Source organism: Thalassophryne amazonica, chromosome 4, assembly GCF_902500255.1.
Source record: "Thalassophryne amazonica chromosome 4, fThaAma1.1, whole genome shotgun sequence".
Classification (NCBI taxonomy): domain Eukaryota; kingdom Metazoa; phylum Chordata; class Actinopteri; order Batrachoidiformes; family Batrachoididae; genus Thalassophryne; species Thalassophryne amazonica.
In genome coordinates this window covers 90,367,291-90,377,881 of record NC_047106.1, presented here as the reverse complement: position 1 = coordinate 90,377,881, position 10,591 = coordinate 90,367,291, and the positions used below count along the sequence as shown (strand labels likewise).

The following is a 10,591-nucleotide window of genomic DNA, read 5'->3' as shown; positions in this document are numbered from 1 at the left end:
TTTAAAGAAGAAAAAAAAGTCAGTGGGAAATGCATTGACTCTCGGGCCCTGCCCCTATTTCTCTTTCTGCCCACACGGATGACGTGCAAGATTCATCAGTGATGCAGGTCAATAAAAGGGGTATGACACAGTAAGAACCTTTATTGTTTTACCTCAGAAAAGAGGTCAACAGGGGAAGAGACACAATGATTTTTTTTTTACCTCTCAGTGTAACTTTATTCATGTTGTTTTCTAATTTTTCCTCTGCTGGGTCTCCTGCGTTCTGTCGGTTACAGGGACACTTTCACTTAAATATGATGCACAAGTCTGGAGATGTGGTTCTGGGTGGATTGTTTCCATTCCACTTATTCTCCATTGTGCCTGATCTTTCTTTTAATTCAGAACCTCAACAACCTGCGTGCTACAGGTAAGCGTGTCAGGGATGAGTGTGGAGAGGAAGAAAGGCAAGTCATAATTAGAAAATATTTTAATATTTGAAGAATTTAAGTGCTTTCAAATTTAAATGTTTCATCAATTATGTTTCAAGGAGTGTTATTTTAAAATGATCTGAATCATTGATAACTACATGAACAGGATAAGAGTTAATTTTAACAAAACTGTAGTATTTTTCTCAGTTTCAATATTCTAGGATTCAGACAGGCTCAGACCATGGCTTTTGCTATTACTGAGATCAACAATAATTCCAACCTACTTCCTAATGTGACTCTGGGATACAGTCTTTGTGATAACTGCTTCAAATTAGGAATTGGATTTCGTGCTGCCTTGTCTTTAGCCAGTGGTCAAGATAAAGAGTTTGAATTTGATGAAACCTGTGTGGGAACACCTCCAGTTTTGGGAATTGTGGGTGATCCTTCATCTGCACATTCTATTTGCATCTCATCTGTCTTAGGTTTGTACCGAGTGCCAATGGTAAGTTTTCTGCTTCAGCATCAAATCATTTTTGTGCATTTTCATTCAATATGAATTTTTATATAAATATAGCAAGTGACACTCAATTTTGTGAATGCTTTCAGCCTTTGTAGGTTACAATCCTTATCTTGTTCAGGTGAGATACTTTGCAACATGTTCCTGCTTGAGTGACCAAAGAAAGTTTCCATCCTTCTTCAGGTGTTGTGAAAGTGTAGGAACACGGACCCACAACAGGGGGCGCAAATGAACGGACAATGGAGAAGATAAATAACAAGTTTTACTATTGTGAAACGAGCACAACCAATACAACAATCAACAATTTGGGGATAAGCCGAATTCTGCTGGTGTCGTGTGGGCAGGCTCGAAGGTAGGAGACGTCCGTCCAGGTCGAACCGGAACCATCCAGATTTCCTCTGCCACCGAACCCTGGAAGTACTGGAACCGCCAAGTCCCGAATTCCCAGGTGGCCACTGCCTCCGCTCGTCGGATCCGGTACTGCTGGCAAGAGAGAGCAACAACACACAGGTGTGGATGCGGCTGCACCCAGTAACACGGAGAGGGGAGAAGCTGCCTCCACCTCTCGTCCCAAAAAAGCAGGAAGGTGAGTACTTATCTAGTCACTCGGCCTGCGGTAGTCCGCTGTCCTGAAAGGTTTAACAAGTTTATCGATTAACACAGAATATGCTGCAGAGAATGTTACCTCTATCTCAAGGCGATATCTCGGCATCGAGGTGGAGACGCCGTCCTGATGATATACCTCCGTGCTGAGTGGAGTCAGCTGTGTCCAGTAATGGGTGACAGCTGTCACCCTGGCTGCTCTCATCAGGCGGCAGCGCCCTCTGGTGCCTGGAGCCCGCACTCCAGGCAGGGCGCCCTCTGGTGGTGGTGGGCCAGCAGTACCTCCTCTTCAGCGGCCCACACAACAGGACCCCCCCTCAACGGGCGCCTCCTGGCGCACGACCAGGCTTGTCCGGATGGCGACGGTAGAAGTCGGCCAGGAGGGCCGGGTCCAGGATGAAGCCCTTCTTCACCCAGGAGCGTTCTTCGGGGCCGTACCCCTCCCAGTCCACCAGGTACTGAAAACCCCGGCCCATTCGACGGACATCGAGGAGCCGGCGCACGGTCCAACCCGGTTCCCCGTCGATGATCCGGGCAGGAGGTGGTGCCGGACCCGGGGTGCAGAGGGGTGAGGTGTGATGGGGTTTTATCCGGGAGACATGAAACACTGGGTGAATCCGCAGCGAGGCCGGAAGCTGAAGCCTCACTGCGGCGGGATTGATGACTTTGAGGATCTTGAAGGGACCGATGTATCGTTCTTGGAGCTTGGGGGAGTCCACTTGAAGGGGAATGTCCTTGGTGGACAACCACACTTCCTGCCCAGGACGATACGTGGGGGCCGGGGCCCGCCGCCGGTCTGCATGTTTCTTCGCCCTCGTCCGGGCCTTCAACAAAGCAGAGCGGGCGGCACGCCACACCCGACGGCACTTCCGTAGGTGGGCCTGGACCGAGGGCACACCGACCTCTCCCTCGACCACCGGAAACAAGGGGGGCTGATACCCCGAGCACACCTCAAACGGGGAGAGGCCGGTGGCTGATGACACTTGGCTGTTGTGGGCGTACTCGATCCAGGCCAGGTGGGTACTCCAGGCCGTCGGGTGCGCGGCTGTCACACAGCGTAGTGTCTGCTCCAATTCTTGGTTGGCCCGCTCTGCTTGCCCGTTGATCTGGGGGTGGTACCCGGACGAAAGGCTGACCGAGGCCCCCAGTTCCCGGCAGAAGCTCCTCCAAACGTGTGAGGTAAACTGGGGGCCGCGATCGGAGACGATGTCTGATGGTATACCATGCAGACGGACGACGTGGTGGACCAGGAGGTCCGCTGTCTCCTGGGCCATTGGGAGCTTCGGGAGGGCCACGAAGTGGGCCGCCTTGGAGAAACGGTCCACTATCGTGAAGACGACGGTGTTTCCCTGGGACGGAGGGAGACCCGTGACAAAGTCCAGGCCGATGTGGGACCAGGGGCGATGAGGCACGGGCAGTGGCTGTAGCTGCCCTGAGGTCTTTCTGTGGTCGGCCTTGCCCCTGGCGCAGGTGGTACAGGCCTGGACATAGTCCCGGACGTCGGCCTCCAGGGATGCCCACCAGAAGCGTTGCCGGACGACTGTCACGGTCCTTCGCACCCCAGGGTGACAGGAGAGTTAGAACCGTGACAGAAGTCCAGGACTGCAGCCCTAGCTTCTGGTGGGACGTATAGTCTGTTCTTTGGTCCGTTTCCGGGGTCCGGGTCACGGGTCAGGGCCTCCCGGACGGTCTTCTCCACGTCCCAGGTGAGGGCGGCCACGATAGCGGACTCCGGGATGATGGGATCCGGGGGATCCGACGGTTCCGTTCTGACTTCGTCTTCGTGCACCCGGGACAATGCATCCGATCTTTGATTCTTGGTCCCGGGACGGTAGGTAATCCGGAAGTCAAAACGGCCAAAGAACAGTGACCAGCGGGCTTGCCTGGGGTTCAGCCGCTTGGCGGTCCTGATGTACTCCAGGTTCCGATGGTCAGTGAAAACCGTGAATGGCATGGCTGTTCCCTCCAACAGATGTCTCCACTCTTCGAGGGCCTCTTTCACAGCAAGGAGTTCCTGATTGCCGACGTCATAGTTCCGTTCAGCGGGGGTCAACCTGTGGGAAAAATAGGCACACGGGTGAAGGACCTTATCGGTCTTCCCGCTCTGGGAGAGCACCGCTCCTATCCCTGAGTCCGAGGCATCCACTTCAACCACTAACTGGCGGCTAGGATCGGGCTGCACCAGAACTGGTGCAGACGAAAAGCGCCGTTTCAACTCCTTGAACGCGGCTTCGCACCGATCCGACCAGGTGAAGGGGACTTTTGGTGAGGTCAGGGCTGTCAGGGGGCTAACTACCTGACTGTAGCCCTTAATGAACCTCCTGTAGAAATTAGCAAAGCCGAGGAACTGTTGCAGCTTCCTACGGCTTGTGGGTTGGGGCCAATCTCTCACCGCCGCAACCTTGGCCGGATCAGGGGCGACAGAGTTGGAGGAGATGATAAACCCCAGGAAGGACAAAGAAGTGCGGTGGAATTCACACTTCTCGCCCTTCACAAACAGGCGGTTCTCCAACAACCGCTGCAGGACCTGACGGACATGCCGGACATGAGTCTCAGGATCCGGGGAAAAGATGAGTATATCGTCCAGATACACGAAGACGAACCGGTGCAGGAAGTCCCGCAAGACATCGTTTACCAACGCTTGGAAAGTCGCGGGAGCATTAGTGAGACCGAACGGCATGACCAGGTACTCAAAATGGCCTAACGGGGTGTTAAATGCCGTCTTCCATTCGTCTCCCTTCCGGATCCGAACCAAATGATACGCATTCCTAAGATCAAGCTTGGTGAAGATTTTGGCTCCATGCAAGGGGGTGAACACTGAATCCAACAAGGGCAACGGGTATCGATTGCGAACCGTGATTTCGTACAACCCCCTATAATCAATGCATGGACGAAGCCCGCCATCCTTTTTACCCACAAAAAAGAAACCAGCACCCATCGGAGAGGTGGAATTCCGGATCAACCCGGCAGCTAATGAGTCCCGGATGTAGGTCTCCATTGATTCACGCTCCGGCCGTGAGAGGTTGTACAGCCTACTGGACGGGAACTCACTGCCTGGAACCAAATCAATGGCACAATCATACGGGCGGTGGGGAGGAAGCGTGAGAGCCAGATCCTTGCTGAACACGTCAGCGAGGTCATGGTACTCCGCCGGCACCGCCTTCAGATTGGGCGGGACTCGGACCTCCTCCTTAGCTTGGGAGCCGGGAGGAACCGAGGAACCTAGACACTCCCGATGGCAGGTTTCGCTCCACTGAACCACTACCCCGGACGGCCAATCGATCCGGGGATTGTGTTTTAGCATCCAGGGAAAACCCAAAACCACACGGGAGGTGGCCTGAGTCACAAAGAACTCGATCACCTCCCGGTGGTTACCTGACACCACCAGAGTTACTGGAGGTGTCTTATGCATGATTGGTGGGAGTAGGGAGCCATCTAGTGCCCGAACCTGCACAGGCGAGGTAAGAGCCACCAGAGGGAGCCCTATCTCCCTCGCCCATCTACTGTCTAGCAGATTCCCCTCGGAGCCCGTGTCCACCAGTGCTGGGGCCTTCAGGGTTGAATCCTCAAACAGGATCGTGACTGGGAGTCGTGTGGCAATGTGGGTGTGTCCCACGTGAATGTTTCGGCCCACCCCTGGCCCAGTCTCTAGGGGCGGGCGTTGGAGTTTAACCGCTCGGGGCAGTCGTTTGCCAGATGCTCAATCGAGCCACAAACAAAACAAGCTCCGTGGGCCCGCCTCCTTTGTGCTCCAGGTGCCCTAAATGTTGCCCTGCTCGTGTCCATAGCTTCGTCAGCAGGGGGAGCCGTAGGCGCACGGAGCGCAGGAACAGAGGAGCGTGGGGAGGAGGGCGGAGCTCGGTCGGAACCGGAAGGGAGAGGGACGACGCGTGCCTGGCCACGCCCTTCGCCTCGTTCCCGACGGCGTTCCTCTAGCCGGTTGTCGAGTCGTATGACTAGATCGATGAGCCCATCTAAATCCCGCGGTTCGTCCTTCGCCACCAGGTGCTCTTTTAGGACCAGTGACAGTCCGTTTACAAAGGCGACGCGGAGGGCAGTGCTATTCCAGCCGGATCTCGCCGCCGCGATGCGGAAGGCGACTGCATAGGCAGCTGCGCTCCGACGCCCCTGTCTTATTGACAGTAGCGCAGTTGAAGCGGTCTCTCCTCTATTGGGATGATCGAACACCGTTCTGAGCTCCCGCACAAACCCATCGTATGTATGAAGGAGCCGTGAGTTCTGCTCCCAGAGCGCTGTAGCCCAAGCGCGTGCCTCCCCGCGAAGCAGGTTTATTACATAAGCTACTTTGCTAGCGTCAGTCGCGTACATCACGGGACGCTGTGCGAAGACGAGCGAACACTGCATCAAAAAATCCGCGCACGTCTCCACACAGCCTCCGTACGGTTCTGGAGGGCTTATGTATGCTTCTGGGGACGGAGGGAGGGGCCGTTGAACGACCAGTGGAACGTCACTATTACGCGCAGGGTCCTCGGGAGGGAGAGCCGCAGCGGCGCCCGAAGGGCGTGCTTCCACTTGTGCGGCGAGAGCCTCCACCCTGCGGTTTAGGAGAACGTTCTGCTCGGTCATTAAATCCATCCGAGTGGTGAAAGCGGTGAGGATCCGCTGCAACTCACCGATTACCCCTCCCGAAGACGCCGATGCTCCCTGTTCTTCCATTGGCCGTTCAACAGCCGGTTGACGCCCCTCGGGATCCATGACGCTGGCCGAGATATCCTGTTGTGAAAGTGTAGGAACACGGACCCACAACAGGGGGCGCAAATGAACGGACTATGGCGAAGATAAATAACAAGTTTTACTATTGTGAAACGAGCACAAACAATACAACAATCAACAATTTGGGGATAAGCCGAATTCTGCTGGTGTCGTGTGGGCAGGCTCGAAGGTAGGAGACGTCCGTCCAGGTCGAACCGGAACCATCCAGATTTCCTCTGCCACCGAACCCTGGAAGTACTGGAACCGCCAAGTCCCGAATTCCCAGGTGGCCACTGCCTCCGCTCGTCGGATCCGGTACTGCTGGCAAGAGAGAGCAACAACACACAGGTGTGGATGCGGCTGCACCCAGTAACACGGAGAGGGGAGAAGCTGCCTCCACCTCTCGTCCCAAAAAAGCAGGAAGGTGAGTACTTATCTAGTCACTCGGCCTGCGGTAGTCCGCTGTCCTGAAAGGTTTAACAAGTTTATCGATTAACACAGAATATGCTGCAGAGAATGTTACCTCTATCTCAAGGCGATATCTCGGCATCGAGGTGGAGACGCCGTCCTGATGATATACCTCCGTGCTGAGTGGAGTCAGCTGTGTCCAGTAATGGGTGACAGCTGTCACCCTGGCTGCTCTCATCAGGCGGCAGCGCCCTCTGGTGCCTGGAGCCCGCACTCCAGGCAGGGCACCCTCTGGTGGTGGTGGGCCAGCAGTACCTCCTCTTCAGCGGCCCACACAACATCAGGACTATCCCAAGTGATGCTGTTGTATGGCTGGGGGGCCTGGCTGCCTTTTTGTTTCTGTCTTTTGTTTTTCCTTCCAGGTGGCTTGCATTTGGGACTGAGTGGCTGTGTAGCTGAGTTTATCAGGACCTCACCCTGATCACCTGTGGCTCGTCAGGACTCACAGCTGTGGTGCATCTTCATGGATTGGAACATGGTGGCATTTAAGACTGGAGTACACAGTGTGTATTTGCCAGAGACTCGACCTTGTGACCAGACGGGTGAGATCGTCGTCTCGGGAGCCATCTCATCATCAGTGGATGCAGAGAACGTCCAGGTTTGATGCATGGTCTGTGAAAGAGGAGAGGGTGAGGTCTCACGCTCGTCAGCACACTTCCTGAGGTACGTTAGATTTTGTGACTAACATTTATACAGTCAGTAAATGTGGTGTCCCTCACACCTTATTATATTGAGCTGTATGTTGGTCATTTAAATCAGCTTCCGCTGCAGTGAGTTTGTGAACTGGATGTTCCATGCCTGCAGGGTGGGAAGCTGATTAGTAATTAAGCCAGGAAGTGTTTGCTGTTTGTGCACCTTTGAGCGGTCCCTCTGTGTGTTGAGTGTGGACTCACATAATGATTCCTTCTTTCACAGACTCGGTTTGTTGCGGCCACCTGGGGGGTGTCGGCGGGGTCCTTGGGTCCGAACCAGTTCTGGCTCCGGACCGTTAGCGCTGCTGGGAGCGCACCGCAATCCACCACGCCAGACCGCGCACTTTAATATTTTTCACAGCACTGTTATGTTCATTAAACTCTGTTATCCTTTGTACCGTGCTCTGCTTATTTTATACTGGGTCCTTCAAACGCTGGTCGGTTCTCCGGGCTGCGTCCGACACATAACATGATGCATTCCAAGTAAATGTCAATATTTCAGTCTGTAAGAGGGAAATGTAAAATAGACCACATGGCATGTTGATGCCGTGAAAGAAAACTGTGTGAAAATAATGGAAACATCAATTGAAAATAAAATACACATACAATATACATTTATAGCAGTTTTGCTTTGGGAAGAATACAGGTCTGTACAGTAATCTGCAATATCTCTGTGTAATTAGGTGCGTGCTATAATTGAGATTTTAAAACACTTTGGCTGGACCTGGGTTGGCCTGTTGGTCAGTGATGATGACTATGGACTCCATGCTGCCTGATCTTTCCAGTCAGACTTGGTTGAGTCTGGTGAAGGTTGTCTGGCTTACTTAGAAGTTTTGCCTTTAAACCAGAAGACAGCTGAATTAAAGTGGATTGTGAAAATAATTAAGAAATCAACAGCTCGTGTAGTGATTGGATTTGCCTATGAGAATCTCATGATTCCAATCACAGAAGAGGTTAGAATTAAAATACATCTTAATTTGGGAACCTGTCATGTAAAGAAGTAAAAAAAGTATGATTCACAGCATTGAAGATAATTTATTCACCAAACAAAAAAGTAATCTTTTGTTGTGTTGTTAACGTTTTGTATTAAGAAACTGTTGTTTTAATGATGAAATGAATGAAGTGAATAATTTAATTTCTTAATGGAAACTTACAATGTTTGGTCACAGAACTAAGTGTCATGCTGACATTATTTCTATCAGAACACTAAATGTTAGTATCAATTCTGTAATAAATGGGCACTTATTCTGTCAGTTGAGTAAAACTTTGAGAGTGACATTATAGTTCATTGAGTGCATCTCTTTTTGGTGTAACACAATGTACAGGTGGTAAACCAGAATGTGACAGGTCTACAGTGGATAGCCAGTGAATCATGGACATCAGCTGCAGTTCTCCAGACCCTCAAACTCATGCCATACCTGGGCGGAACACTGGGCATCGCCATCCGACGAGGAGAAATTCCAGGTCTAAAGGAGTTCTTATTCAAAATACATCCTGGCCAACACCACAACAACAGCTATGGACATAATGTGGTAAGAGATTAACATTACAGCATAGTGTAAAATTGCACTTTTTTTTCTGGACTTCTTCTGAGTTTCTAAACATTTCAGGTGAAGCAGTTTTGGGAATACACATTTAAATGTAGATTTACTCCACTTCCAGCAGGTTGGGTGGAAGCTGGAGGTGCACTATGCACTGGACATGAAGATCTAAAGAAAGTAGAGAGTGAGATTTAGGATGTTTCAGATCTCAGGTCAGAGTACAATGTGTACAAGGCTGTGTACACACTGGCATGTGCACTTGATAACATGATGCAGTGTGTGCCAGGAAGAGGCCCTTTCAGTGGAAAAAACTGTGCCAGTTTAAACAGTGAACCCTGGCAGGTATGATGTTTATTTGATTAAATTGTAAAGTGGTGCATTAAATACAGAGGAGTGTTGATGGTGTGTTTTAAGGACATTTCCACCTTCGCGAATTGATAAGCCCAGTTGACATTTTGTTCATATTGGACATGATGTCAAAGTACATTGTATATTCTCCTCATGTACATAACACATGAGGGGAAAAAATGGCCACAAAGTATCAATATGCAGAGACAAAGCCCTCCAGGCACTGCCCAGAAACTGCCAGTATGAGGTTAAGATCATATAACATCAATCTTCATTTTCTGTTGCAGTCTACAGTACAGTTCATTCACCATAACACATTGGGCCAAACCAGGTCTGAAACCAAGCACCGGTTCTGTAGGTCTCCACATGCACCAGACCAAAGAAACACCTTGGGTCCTGGAGAGTAGCCACCTAGGCAAACAACTACTGCATCACCACCTCTTGAAAGTAATTAACTGTCTACAACAACAGCCAGGTCACAATTATGTGGGTATTCCATTGGTCTTCTAATTGTGTGCTGGATCATTCCCAGTGAAACATAATACATTGTCAAAATGTCATAGCTGATGCTCCCTCACAATGCAAAAGATTACTGAAATCGGAGAAACTTTAACTTTTGACCCCTGTACAAACTGAAACTGACCTTTGTCACCATTCGTATTGTTTTTGCCCCATAACTCCAGAACATTCAGTCATGGATAGTAATTCTTCATTGACCCCTAGCTACAAGGTCTGATACCGGCAGGCTGAATACAAGGCAAAACAAGGCAAGGACGTGAGTGCTGGAAAGTGAAATGCGTTGGGACCAGGAGGCAGAGTTGTAGTCTTACACACCTCTCTGCAGCTTCTCTCCCCCTGCCATCCCCTCATTACCCCATCCCCGTAGAGACGGTGCCTGCTCCCAGACCACCAATAACCAGCAAAAATCTATTTAAGCATAAAAATTCAAAAAGAAAAAATAATATAGCACCTTCAATTGCACCACAGACTAAAACAGTTAAATGTGGTCTATTAAACATTAGGTCTCTCTCTTCTAAGTCCCTGTTGGTAAATGATATAATAATTGATCAACGTATTGATTTATTCTGCCTAACAGAAACCTGGTTACAGCAGGATGAATATGTTAGTTTAAATGAGTCAACACCCCCGAGTCACACTAACTGTCAGAATGCTCGTAGCACGGGCCGTGGCGGAGGATTAGCAGCAATCTTCCATTCCAGCTTATTAATTAATCAAAAACCTAGACAGAGCTTTAATTCATTTGAAAGCTTGTCTCTTAGTCTTGTCCATCCAAATTGGAAG

The 10,591-nt window shown here is 50.7% G+C and overlaps 1 pseudogene; it reads left to right on the top strand.

The window, feature by feature from the left end:
• The first annotated feature begins 221 nt into the window (after positions 1–221).
• Positions 222–9,289, top strand: LOC117508958 (annotated as a pseudogene).
• Positions 9,290–10,591: the final 1,302 nt, after the last annotated feature.